The sequence below is a fragment of the Rhinopithecus roxellana genome, chromosome 17 (genome assembly GCF_007565055.1).
Source record: "Rhinopithecus roxellana isolate Shanxi Qingling chromosome 17, ASM756505v1, whole genome shotgun sequence".
NCBI classification, from domain to species: domain Eukaryota; kingdom Metazoa; phylum Chordata; class Mammalia; order Primates; family Cercopithecidae; genus Rhinopithecus; species Rhinopithecus roxellana.
The window spans coordinates 17840122-17854449 of NC_044565.1; the positions used below are offsets into that span (position 1 = coordinate 17840122).

Below are 14328 nucleotides of genomic sequence, written 5' to 3' on the forward strand. Positions count from 1 at the left end.
TTTGGAGAGTTGTGGAGAAATGTGAATCTGCTAAGAATATGAATATCAATAGTTTGAAAACAGAGGCATCATAAAAAAGGAGACAGGGAGCTTCTAATCAGTCAAGTATGACACTGAAATTAGACAATTTACAGCAAGGCTCCTAAATAATGGCTATGATGGGGGGATAGTAACTGGAAACCAGAATCAGCCCAGAAATTCCAGATTATAGATTCTTAATCCCAAAAAGACAATACTGATGGGACAATCAAGAGCAGGAATGAGAGGGAAAATCTTCTAGATAGTGTTCAGTTTATCTCTCGTTTTCAATTGCTTTTTTCAACTTGTTTTGTTGTTGTTGTTGCTGTTGCTGTTGTTGTTAAGGGGCCATATGCTCAAGGTGCTTGCTGAAGTTGTGATGAGGTTCCTTCTACAGGATGTGCTCAACGAGGTAAGTTTAAAGATGGTTAAAGGAACATAACTCTCAAGTGATAAATTACTAGGTATTAATTCTAAATGAAAAGAGGAGATGGCTTCTCAGTGTGAACACACTTCCAGTGTTAGAGGAAGTACTAGTTAAGAGACAAGATGGGATAATCTCTTGTGCTTAAATTCTATTTTTTAAAAAATTTACTTTCTTTTTGTGCTTTTTTTAATCTAATATTTTTAATTTCCAAATTAAATGGTATACATGTAATGTGAAATTTTATCAAATTTAGGATATTAGGAATCCAGAGATACAGGTCTTACTCTTCATATCTTATTCATGAGAGTAATTTTTTTTCCTTTACAGTGCCTTATAAATGGGTGATTAGCCCATGGGAAGAAGCCAGGTGCTGACTATAGCATATGTCTCTCATATGCTTGATACTTCTTGAAATTCTAGAAGCTCAGATATTTTCCCAGTTTTAAGGCATTACCTTTTGTTTCAGTGAAGATGGTCTGGGAAATGAAGTACATTTCAGTCTGACTTTTACTGGACATATCTAAGGGTAGGTCTTTTCAGAGTGCAAGTTTTGACGGGAGAATGATTATGAAAGAAAACAAAAGTGTCTGGTGGCTTGGGAGTTGGAAAATGCACCTAAAGGAGGGAAAAACACTACATTAAGTAGAATGAGCAATATTTCTGCCAAAGACCAACTATCTTCAATTTGCAATTCCATATAGGTTCAGTCAAAGGTAAATTACAAACCCAGACATTAGCCTAGAATGATTGGTAGCATTTTTATAAGGACATGTCTTGAAACAGAAAATTCACAACTAATATTTTAATCTTTTTTTTTCTTTCTTGTCACTCTTGACTTCAATTTGATAATAGCCAGGTAAGCATTCCAGGAGCTACTGAGCTAAAGTACTTCCTGATAATATCCCCACTGTCTCAGGGATTAGTGGTCATAGGTGACCCGTTAAGAATGAGACATTGTGTCAATTCCAAAGTTCAAGTAGAGCTTGACTTCTAAATCTATTTTAGATAATTCTTTTGATAGTTGGAATATAATGTATCTTGAGATCACTGCTTTTAATTAATGATTACCCCTCTGCCTTTATCTTAATTCCCTTTATCTTCATCAGTGAAAGAGTCACACTGTGCCAATGAGGATTGTTGAGTTGGAGGTCAGAAGCAAGTGAATCTTATTTCATCTTTAGTTTGAAATTACATTTCTTTAAATATTGCTTCAAGGGAAAATCAATGGGTATAAACAGAAAATGCTCAAGTATGAGAAAAATAGACTTCAAGGTGAACTCTTTAAAATATATGGCTCATGAAGAAAAAGCATCCAAAAGGCATATATTTCCGCTTCTGGGGAGTGAAAAAGATGAGCCATAAAGTGTAATCATTTTATATTAACAACTTCCATCTTCTCACATTCATAATTGCTTTAGCTAATGCAAAAGTGAAGATTTTAGTATTATCAGACATTTGTTTGGGTTAACGGGAAAATGTGATCTAACAAAACAGTAACACAGGATGCAATAAAGTACTACTTTACAAACGACAGCAAGAGTTACACATTCCAACAGTGCTCGGTCCCATGATCCTTAAATTGCATATAAATAATTAATATGCATACCCCAATGCCAGCTTTTGTGCACTACATTTAGTATGAATTATACGGAAATGCTTCAAAAATGCCTTTAATAGTCAAGGGAATTGCTACCCTCCAAGATATGCAGGAAATAAAATCATTTGTTTGAAAAATAAAATGAAAACAGAAGATCTGATTTAAAAACATTCAGGAAAGGCAAGTTTCTTGATCAACTATCTTTTTTTTTATGTGTTTTATCTTTTAGGATTTGTACTAGCCTTCAGGAATACAAAAGTGCGTATGAGTCCTTAGAAAAAGAACATGGTGAAATCACACAAATAACAAAACTGCTGAACAATTAGGAAGTAGTAAAGAGCAAGTCCTGAGAGTTAAGACAGCTCTCTAGAGGGGACACTTGAATAAAGAGTTGAGTACACCAAGGAAGAGATATATGTATTTTTTAATGTTGTATGTCAAAGCATAGAAAGATTCAATATGTATTTGGAAGATTTAAGAGAACCTATGTAGGCTATGCTAATGATCATAAAAATGTCAATATATGACAATACTAGGGTTACTCCCATGGCTAAGCCAACATGTCAAAACAGTTTTCACCTAATGTTAGGCAATAGTTGCTCCTGATATCAACTGGGCTGAGAACTGAGAAAGAGGCCTTCAAGTGCTAATTGAGGTTCAAAGAAATCATTTCACTGGTGGAGTTTCATGGGACCAATGTCAGTGGCCCCCATGAACTTCCCATTGCTCTGAAGTTTTGAAGACATGAGACTCCTTGAATTATCTCAGTTTTGTTCTTTCATACTTATGCATTCTAGTAGGTGGGTTTGATGAGACTCAGCCCTGCTGGTCTTTAAGAATATTCAGGAAGACAGTCAATTAACAACCTACATTCTTGCTGGAACATAAAACTAGGTAAATTGAGCTGCAGATGATTTAGAAGAGTCTAGGCAGTACAGCTAAGTTAATTTGGAGGGCTCCAGAGCCAGATTGCCTGGATTTAAATTCTGAAACCACAATTTACTAAATGATGACTTTGAGCAACTTGCTTAAACTTCATTTACCTTAGTTTCCTCATCTATAAAATAGTTACAATACTACCTAGAGTCTTCATAAAGTTATTGTAAGGAGCGAAGGAGTAAGCCACTTAGAATAGAACCAGCACATAATCATAACGCCATAAATCTTAGCTAAAATTACTGTATCATAAAGATTCAGAGTTTGAGCTCTGGAGTCATACTGCTACTTTGATTTCATTTCTTACTGGCCATGAGAAAGTTCTAACTCGGCTCCTATTGCAGTAGCACCTACTGCAAAGGTCATTATGTATAACCATTAGCAAAATGCTCAGTTCTCAATGTGTCAGCAGTTTAAAAAGCCATCACTGTTATTCTTGATATTTTATAAGATTTTCAAACACTATTATAAAATCAGATGCTTTAATTTATGGACATAATAGTTACAAAATGTTATTCAGAGAAATAGTGAATATCTGATACATTTTCATCTAATTCCTGAAATGGCCTCTCAGCCTGCAGACTTTGAAGTTTTTCAGAAGCCAGAGAGAGTGGACAGAGGAGAAGCTATTTTATTACGTTGAGTGGTAAATTATACTCATTTTTAGCATGCAGAACTACATTTTCATAGTGTAAAAAAAGTCTAGCCAGAAGCTTTGTCTGCATGACCATACAGTTGGGAAAATCTATATTTTGTTAACAAAGTATATATAAATATGAAGAGACAAACAGTTATTGTCCTTAGAGTAACTGTGTGTTTGTTTCGATGAAAGCAAATATTTACAATATTTGCTGTAAATAATGTACCTTGACAGACATACAAAATAATGTGACATTTCCTCCTTTCTATTGTATTAAGGATCAAACTTAGTTGATCCATACCAATTATCTGGATATAACTTGCCAAAAATAAAGCGATTTCAACATATGGAGACAAAAATCAAATTATAAATGTGTTCTTCCAAGTTTTATCTAGTGAATCAAGTGAATCTAGTAATAAATGAGGTACCAGTAAGTGATTCGTACAACCAAGACCGATTCCACTATGTTCTCAATATGTAAAAAGTTTCATTAAAATTAGGAAGAGCTGTTTTTTTTTTTTAATTATTTTTATGAATATGGGGTACTGGTGCAGTGATGCTACTTAGATACACTGCATAGTGGTGCAGTCTGGGCTTTTAGTGTACCTTTCACACAAATTGTGTACACTGTACCCAAAAGATAGTATTTCATCCCTCTCCTGACTCCCTTCTTACCAGTTGTAATCTCCAGTGTCTTTTATATCACTTTGTGTCTGTGTGTACCCAATGTTTAGCATCCATTTATAAAGTGTGAATACGTAGTTTTAAATTTTCTGTTCCTGAGTCATTTCACTAAGAATAGTAGCCTCTAGTTCCATCCATATTGTTGCAAAAGACATGAATTCATGCTTTTTCATGCCCGAGTAGTATGTCATGATGTACATATACCAAATGTTATTTATTTAACTTTTTCGTTCAGGAGTACAAGTGCAGGTTTGTTATACAGAGATATTGTGTGTCATGGAGCTTTGGCATACAGATTATTTCATCACCTGGGCAATAAGCATAGTACATGATAGGTAGTTTTACGATCCTTTCTGTCCTCCAAACCTTCACCCTCTATCCACAAATAGGCTTCAGGGTCTGTTGCTCCCTTCTTTGTGTCCATGTGTTCTCGATGTTTAGCTTCCACTTATAAGTGAGAACAAACAGTATTTGGCTTTCTGTTCCTGTGTTAGTTTACTTAGGATAGTGGCCTCCACCTCCATCCATGTTGCTGCAAAGGACATGATCTCGTTCTTTTTTATGGCTGCATAGAATTCCACGGTTTATAGGTACCACGTTTTCTTTATTCAGCTTACCATTGATGGGCATTTCAGTTGATTTCATGTCCTTGCTATTGTGAATAGTGCTGCAGTGAACATACATGTATATGTGTCTTTATGACAGAATGATTCATATTCCGTTGGGTATATCCCCAATAATGAGATTTCTGGGTTGAATGTAGTTCTGTTTTTTGTTCTTTGAGAAATTGCTACACTGCTTTCTACAATGGTTGAACTGATTTATAGTTCCAACAACAGTATATAAGTGTTCCCTTTTCTCCACAACCTCACCAACATCTGTTTTTTTTTTTTTTTTAGTTTTTAATAATAGCCATTCTGACTGGTGTGAGATGGTATCTCACTGTGGTTTTAATTTACATTTCTCTAATGATCAGTGATATTGAGATTTTTTCATATACTTGTTGGCCACATATTTGTCTTCTTTTGAAAAGTGTTCATGTCCTTTGTCCACTTTTTAATTAGGTTTTTTTTTCTTGTAAATTTAAGTTCCTTATAGATGCTAGATATTAGACCTTTCACACTTGTATAGCGCAAAAATTTTCTGATTTTGTAGGTTGCCTGTTTACTTTATTGCTAGTCTGCTGTGCAGAAGCTCTTTAGTCTAATTAGATCCCATTTGTCAATTTTTCCTTCTATTGCAATTGCTTTTGGCATCTTCATCATAAAATCTTCGCCTGTTCCTATGTCAAGAATGGTACCGAGATTGTCTTCCAGGGTTTTATAGTTTTGAGTTTTTGTTTATTTTTTTGGGGGGGGGGGGATTGAGTCTCCCTGTGTCACCCGTGCTGGAGTACAGTGGCGCGATCTCAGTTCACTGCAAGCTCCGCCTCCCAGGTTCACGCCATTCTCCTGCCTCAGCCTCCTGAGTAGCTGGGACTGCAGATGCCTGCCACCTCGCCTGGCTAATTTTTTTGTATTTTTAGTAGAGACTGGGTTTCACCGTTTTAGCCAGGATGGTCTCGATCTCCTGACTTCGTGATCCACCCGCCTCAGCCTCCCAAAGTGCGGGGATTACAGGCGTGAGCCACCGTGCCCAGCCCTTAAGTCTTTAATTCATCTTGAGTTGGTTTGTGTGGTGTAAGGAAGGGGTCAAGCTTCAATATTTTACATTTGGCTAGCCAGTCATCTCAGCACTATTGACTAAGGAGTCCTTTTTCTATTGCTTGTTGTCATCAACTTTGTCAAAAATTTGATGGCTGTAGTTGTGCAGCTTTATTTCTGGGGTCTCTACTTTGGTTCATTGATCTATGTGACTGTTTTTGTACCAATAGCATGCTGTTTTGTTTACTGTAGACTTGTAGTATAGTTTGAAGTAGAGTAATGTGATGCCTCCAGCTTTGTTCTTTTTGCTTGGGATTGCCTTGGCTATTCAGACTCTTTCTTTGGTTCCTTATGAATTTTAAAACAGTTTTTCCTAATGTGGCAAAGAATGTCATTAGTAACTTGATAGGAATAGCATTAAGTCTGCAAATGGCTTTGGGCAGTATGATCATTCTAATAATATTGATTATTCCTATCCGTGAACATGGAGTGTTTTATCATTTTTCTGTATCCTCTCTGATTTCTTTGAGCAGTGTTTTGTAATTCTCACAGAAGAGATAATTCACTTCCTTAGTTATCTGTATTCCTAGGTATTTCATTTTTTCTGTGGCTATTGTGAATGGGATTGTATTCTTGAGTTAGCATTCAGCTTGGACAATGTTGGTGTATAGAAATGCTACTGATTTTGGACATTGATTTTGTAATCTGAAACTTTGCCCGACATGTTTATCACATCTAGGAATCTTTGGGGGAGAGACTAGGGTTTTCCCAGGTTGAGAATCATATTGTCTGTGAAGAGAAATAGCTTGACTTCTTCTCTATTTGAATGCCTTTTGTTTCTCTTGTCTGATTTCTCTGGCGAGGACTTCCAAAACTATGTTGAATGAAGTGTTGAAAAAAGGCATCCTTGTCTTGTTTTTATTTTCAAGAGGAATGCTTCCAGCTTTCACCTGTTCAGTATGATGTTGGCTGTGGGTTTATCATAGATGTCTCTCATTATTTTGAGTTATGTTGCCTGAACAAGTAGTATGTTGAGGGTTTTTAACATAAAAGAATGTTGAATTTGATCAGAAGGTTCTTCATCTACTAATATGAACATGCGGTTTTTGGCTTTAGTTCAGTTTATGTGGTGAACCACATTTATTGGTTTGCATATGTTGAACCATTCTTGCATCTCAGGATTAAAGTCAACTTGATTGTGGTGTTTTAGCTTTTTGAAATGTTGCTGGATTTGGTTTTCTAGTATTTTGTTGAGGATTTTTTCATCAATAATTATCAAGGATATTTGCTTGAAGTTTTCCTTTTTCATTGTGCCTCTTCCAGCTTTTGGTATCAGGACAATGCTGGCCTCATAGAATGACTTAGGGAGGAGTCCCTCCTCCTCAATATTTTCAAATACTTTCAGTAGGAATGGTACCAGATCTTTATAATTCTGGTAGAATTTGGTCATGAATCCATCTGCTCCTTGGATTTTTCTGCTTGGTAGGCATTTTGTGACTGCTTTAACTCTGGAACTCATTATTTGTCTGTTCAGGAATTCAATTTCTTCCTGGTTCAACCTTGAAGGTTATTATGTTTCCAGGAATTTACCTATTTCTTGTAGCTTTTCTAGTTTGTGTGCATAGTGGTGTTTGTGGTAGTCTCTGAGAGTATTTGTATTTCCCGTAGTCATTTTTTATTGTATCCATTTGGACCTTCTCTATTTTTTCCTTTATTAGTCTAGCTAGTAGTCTACCAATATTACTTATTCTTTCAAATAACCAACTCCTGGATACTTTGGTCTTCTGTGTGTTTTTTTGCATTTCAATTTTCTTCAGTTCAGCTCTGGTTTTGGTTATTTCTTCCTCTATCTTGGAGGTTAGTTTTCTCTTTGTTTTCTAGTTCTTCTAAGTGTCATTTTAGATTGTTGAGCTCTTTTTCATTTTTAATGTGGTATTTAGTGCTATAAACTTTCTTAACACGGCTTTAACTGTGCCCCAGAGATTCTTCTATGTTGTATCTTCATCTTCATTCATTTCAAAATAAATTTAATTTCTGCCTTAATTTCATTGTTTACCCAATAGTCATTCAGGAGCATGTCATTTAATTTCCATGTGATTGTATAGTTTTGAGTGTTTTCTTAGTATAGATTTTTGTTTTTATTGTGCTGTGATCTGACAGTGTGTTTGGTATAATCTTATTTTTTTCCAATATGCTGAGGATGGTTTTATGTCTGATTGTCTGGTCAATTTTAGAGTATATATTATGTGCAGATGAGACAAATGCATACTATGCTGTTTTGGGGTAGAGAATTCAGTAGATACCTGTTAGGCCCGTTTAGTCAAGCGTCAAGTTCAAGTCCTATTTATGTCTGTTAGTTTTCTGCCTCAATAATATGTATAGTACTGTCAGTGGAGTGTTGAAGTCTCCCACTATTACTGTGTGGTTATCTAAGTCTCTTCAGAGATCTCTAAAAACTTGCTCTACAAATCTGGACGCTCCTGTGTTGGGTGCATATATATTTAAGATATGTCTTCTTGTTGAATGGATCCCTCTACCATTATGTAATGCCCTTTTTGTCTTTTTTAAATCATCTTTGGACTAAAGTGTATCTTGTCTAAAATTAGAATAGCAACCCTGGCATTTTTCTTTTCATCTTGTATATTCAGCAAGAAGGTCACACTGCACAATAAGAAACAAACAGAGGAGACGGCGGCCTTCTAGGAGGTCATGAAGGGGCTGAGCCTGATGGGGCCGCAGGGCTCCAGCTCCAGAAATCCCAGTACCTGCAACTGGGCCCAAGCGTGGCCAGTACCACGGCGGTTCCCTGCCCAACGTCAACCAGATCGGGAGTGGCACCATGGACCTGCCCTTTCAGACCCCCTTCCAATCCTTGGGCCTGGACACCAGCCTGACCACCAGGCACCGTGGGGTGCTGAACGGAGTGTACTGGGAGCACAGCTGGCTAGGCTCCCCGCACCGCCTACATGTGTCAAGGGACAAACACGGACAGCAGGCCAACAGCTACTCCTAGGGCACAGTGTACCTCTCGCCACCCGCGGACACCAGCTGGAGAAGGACCAATTCTGACTCTGCCCTGCACCAGAGCACAATGACGGCCCATGCTGCCAGAATCCTTTACTAGTGGGTCCAGGACGGGCACCAGAAAAGAGTCTTACTGTTAACAGTCCCGGGAATGGAAGAGACCACATCAGAGGCAGACAAAATCCTTTCCAAGCAAGCGTGGGAAACCAAGAAGACAGGATCCACAACCAAGAAGACAGGATCCACAACCAAGAAAACAGGATCCACGACCAAGTCCTGCGCAGAATCAACATCTTCCCGTCCTCCGACCAGGAAAACACTACAGCCCTGATCTCCGCCACCCACAATTCTGGGGGTTCCCTGCCCGGCCTGACTAACATCCACTTCCCCTCCCGGCTCGACCCCGAGGTCGAGCCCATCTCGACCACACTGAGTAGCTCCAGCAGCACCGGGCAACCTCTCGGCCAACCTGATGCACCTGCGCATCAGCGGCGCCGGCCAGGGGATGAGCACACCTGGCTCTCCTCCGCAGCACCGTCCAGCCAGCGTCAGGCCCCTGTCCCTAAGCACAAAGGTGAGCCATCAGCAGGCATTGCCCACCCTGTCCCCACTGTCATCCTTCACTCAGGCCGTGGCCTTGGATGCCCTGTCTCTGGAGCAGCAGCTGCCCTACGCCTTCTTCACTCAGACGGACTCCCAGGAGCCGCTGCCCCAGCCCCAGCCTCCGCCTCCCGCTCCGCCTGCGTTCCAGCAGCCGCCACCCCCGCCGCCCCCACAGGCGCCCTTCTGCCTGCCCCCCGGCGGCCCCCAGTTGCCCAGCACCAACCTGAGTCATGGGCCACAGCCGCCCCGCTCGCGGTCACGGTACCATCCTCTCTCTTCCAGTCCCCCCGGAGAATCCCGGCCAGCCATCGATGGAGATCCACGTCGCCTCGATGCCGGCTCTGCAGCAGTAGCGGCACTAGCTCCGTCTCCTCGCCAACCAGTCTCCCACCTCGCCAGTCTCCAATCAAGGCGTCTCTCCAGGGAGCTCCCCGCAACACACTTCCACCCTGTGCAGCGTGTTTGGGAACGCACACTATGAGCAGCAGATGGCGGCCAGGCAGGCCAATGTTCTGTCCCACCAGCTGGAGCAGTTCAACATGATGGAAAACGCCATCAGCTCCCTGTACAGCCCGGGCTCCACGCTCAACTATTCGCAGGTGGCCATGATAGGCCTCATCGGCCTGCCGAACTCACAGCAGCTGGGCTACCTCAGCCACCGTGGCATCGCCAACATCATCCTCACAGTGGCAGGAGAGTCTCCCCCGCTCCCCCAGCCTCTTTAAAGAACTGACCAGCTCTCTGGTTGGGGTCGGCGACGTCAGCTTCGACTCGGACAACCAGTTTCCCCTGGATGAACTCAAGATCGACCCCCTGACCCTGGAGGGACTGCACATGCTCAATGACCCCCGACGTGGTTCTGGCCGACCCAGCCACCCAGAACACCTTCCAGATGGACCGCCTGCGAGCGGCCGCGCCGGCACCCTGCCGCTCAGCCATCCGATGGCGCCTCCCCAGCCCGGGGACAGCAGCGCTCCGTCCCTCGCCAACAGCTGAGCTTGTGATTCTGAGCTTGCAATGCCGCCAAGCGCCCCCAGCTCGCCCCCGGTTGTCCACCTCCCGCGAAGCCCAATTGCTAGGCCGTGAGCCGAGCGTCCACCCACTTGCCGGTCCAGGCTGGGCTGGGATCCGAGGCTGTGAGCCCCCCGCCCCCGCAGACCCTCCCTACACAGGCCCCCTAGCCCGCAGCTCCGGGGCCTGAGTCGTCCACTGTAAGATGCGGGAAGTATCAGCTCCCGGCAGGGCGAGCAGGCTTAGGGGAGGAGCGCGCATGGGTCCGCCAGGGCTGTGGGCCACGGTGCATTTTCTGACTGTTTGTGCAGCTCTCACTGCATTCCTCGGTTCCCGGACCCCCAACCCATCTGCCACTCCGAGCCCCTGGTCAGGTAGAGACTGAGCGGCACGCCGCCCCAGGGAGGAGGCGCCAGAGCGCGGGAAAGACGCAAAGTGAAATAAACAATATTTTGAAGGCAAAATTATATACATATATAAAATATATATATTATAAACATAACATATATAAATGCTGAATATACACCCCCTATCTCTTCTGGCTTGTAGGGCTTGTGCTGAAAGTTCCACTATTAGCCTGATGGGTTTCCCTTTGTAGGTGACCTGCCCCTTCTCTCTAACTGGCTTCGATTTTTGTTTTTTTCCCCTCATGTCTATCTTGGAAATCTAATCATCGTGTGCCTTGGGAATGGTCATCTTGTATAGTATTTTGCAGTTCTCTTCATTTTTTTGAATTTAAAGTTGGCATCGCTCGTGAGGTTGGGAAAAATTTTCATAGATAATATCCTCAAATATGTTTTCCAAGTTGCTTCTTTTTTCTCCCTCTCTTTCAAGGACGCTTATGTTGTAGAGTTGTAGATTTGGTTTCTTTACACAATCCTATATATCTGAGAATTTTTGTTCATTCTTTTTCTTCCTTTATTTTCTTCTGCTGAGTTAGCCTAGAGAATGTCTTTGAGCTCTGAGATTCCTTCCTCAACTTGATCATCTACTGTTTGTTTTGTTTTGTTTTTGAGACGAGTCTCGCTCTGTCGCCAAACTGGAGTGCAGTGGCATGACCGCAGCTCACCGCAACCTCTGCCTCCCGGGTTCAAGCAATTCTCCCACTTCAGCCTCCGGAGCAGCTGGGATTACAGGCACATGCCAACAGGCCCAGCTAATTTTTGTATTTTTAGTAGAGTCTGGGTTTCACCGTGTTCGCCAGGATGGTCTGGATCTCTTGACTTCATGATCCATCCGCCTCGGCCTCCCAAAGTGCTGGGATTACAGGCATGAGCCACCGCGCCTGGCCTATTCTACTGTTAATACTTGTGCTTATATTATAAAATTACTGGAGGGTATTTTTCAGCTCTATCAGATCACTTTGCCTTTTGCTTACAATGGCAATTTTGTCTTTCAGGTCTTCTATTATTTTACTGTAATCCTCGATTCCTTGGATTAAATTTTGACTTTCCCCTGAATCTCAATGATCTTTGTCCTTATCAATATTCTGAATTCTATGTCTGTCATTTCAGCCTGCTTAAGATCCTTACTGGGGAACTAGTGTGGTCATTTGAAGGATAAAAGATACTCTTGTCTTTTTGAGTTTCCAGAGTTATTTCACTGGTTCTTTCTCATCTGTGTGAGCTAATGTTCTTTTAACTGTATTGCAATTTGAGTACAATCAGTTGCTTCCTTTTCTGGATATTTGCAGAGGGCTGAGGCTTTGTGCAGGGCCTATATTTGTAGCTGAATTCTTTCACAGAGGCATATATTTGCAAATACTTTACCAAATTTTTTTCAATTATTCATTAATGGGCACAAGTTGATTCTATAATTTTTCTATTGTACATAGTGCTGCTATGAACAAATGAGTGCAAGTGTCTTTTTAACATGATGATTTATTTCTCTTTGGATAGATTCCAATAGTGGGGTTGCTGGATCAAAGATTAGTTCTATTTTTACTTCTTTGAGAAATCTCCATATGGTTTTCCAAAGAGGTGGTACTCATTTACATTCCCATCAGCAGTGTATAAGCCTTCCCTTTTCTCCACATCCTTGCCAGCATCTGTTGTTTCTTCACTTTTTAGTAATAGTCATTCTGGTTAAGATGGTATCTCACTGTGGTTCTAATATCCATTTCTCTTCTGATTAGCAATGTTGAGCACTTTTCATATGTGTATTGGCTGCTTTTAAGTCATCTTTTGAACAATATCTGTTCATGTCCTTTGCCTACTTTTTGACTTGTTGTTGTTGTTGTTGTTGTTTTTCTCATTTGTTGAGTTGAGTTCCTTGTAGATTCTGGGAATTAGTACTTTCTCAGATGCATAGTTTGCAAATATTTTCTCCCATTCTGTAGGTTGTCAGTTTACTCAGTTGATTACTTCTTTTATAATCTTCTGCTGTGCAGAAGATTTTTAGTTTGAGTCCCATTTGCCTATTTTTGTTTTTGTTGCATTTTCTTTTGAAAATTCAGTCCTAAATTATTTGCCTGGAACAATGGGCAAAATATCCTCTTGGGTTTTTATAACTTCAAGTCTAACATTTAATCCATAGGAGTTAATTTTTGAATATGGTGAGAGATAGAGGTCTAGTTTTATTTACCTGCATATGGTTCAGCTGTTATCCCAGCACCACTTATCGAATTAGATTTCTTTTCCCCAGTGTATATTTTTGCTGGCTTTGTAAAAGATCATTTGGTTTTAGATATGTGGCTTTATTTCTGGGTTCTCTACTCTTCCATTTATCCGTGTATCTATTTTTATACTAGTATGATGGTGGTTTGGTTAATATAGCTTTGTAGTATAATTTGATGTCAGGTAATGTGATGCCTGTAGCTTTATTCTTTTTGCTTAGGATAGCTATGGCTATTTGGACCCTTTTTCATTTCCATGTAAATTTATTTATTTTTCCTATTTATCAAAGAATGATAGTTGACAGAAATTGCATTGAATCTATTGATTGCTTAGGGCAGTACGGTCACTTTAATGATATTGATTCTTGCAATCCATGAGCATCAATGTTTTTCCATTTGTGTCATCTATCATTTCTTTTATCAGTGTTTTATACTTCTCCTTGTAGAGATCTTTCACCTCCCTGGTTAAATGTATTCCTAGGCATTTCCTGTTTGTTTTGTGTATTGTAAATGGGATTGAGTTCTTGATTTGGTTCCCAGTTTGATGATTATGGTGTATAGAAACACAACTGATTTTTATAATCTGATTTTGTAACCTTATTCTTTACTGAAGTCACTTATAAAATCTAGGAGGCTTTTGGAGGAGTCTTTAGGGTTTCTAGGTATAAAAGCATACCATCAGTGAAGAGATAATTTGACTTTCTCTTTGCCTATTTAGATGTCTTTTATTTCTTTCTTTTGTCTGATGACTCTGACTAGGACTTCAAGTACTATGTTGAATAAGAGTGATGAGAGTGGACATCCTTGTCCTTTTCCCACTTCTTAAGAAGAATGCTTTTAACTTTTCCCATTGCAGTATCATGTTGTCTATGGGTTTGTCATATACGGCTTTTATTATTTTGTTATGTTCCTTCTGTGCCTAGCATAGCAAAGGTTTTTCATCAGGAAGTGCTGCTGAATTTTATCAAATGCTTTTTCTGTATGTATTTATATAATCATATGCTTTTGTTTTTAATTCTGTTTATGTGGTGAATCATATTTATTAATATGCATATGTAAAACCAAACTTTCATCCCTATAATAAAACCCACTTAGTAAACTTATATTATCTTTTTGATGTGTTGTTGGTTT

The 14328-nt window shown here is 40.2% G+C and overlaps 1 pseudogene; it reads left to right on the forward strand.

The window, feature by feature from the left end:
- The first annotated feature begins 416 nt into the window (after window positions 1-416).
- LOC104666488 lies at window positions 417-10773 on the forward strand (annotated as a pseudogene).
- The last annotated feature ends 3555 nt before the right edge of the window (window positions 10774-14328 follow it).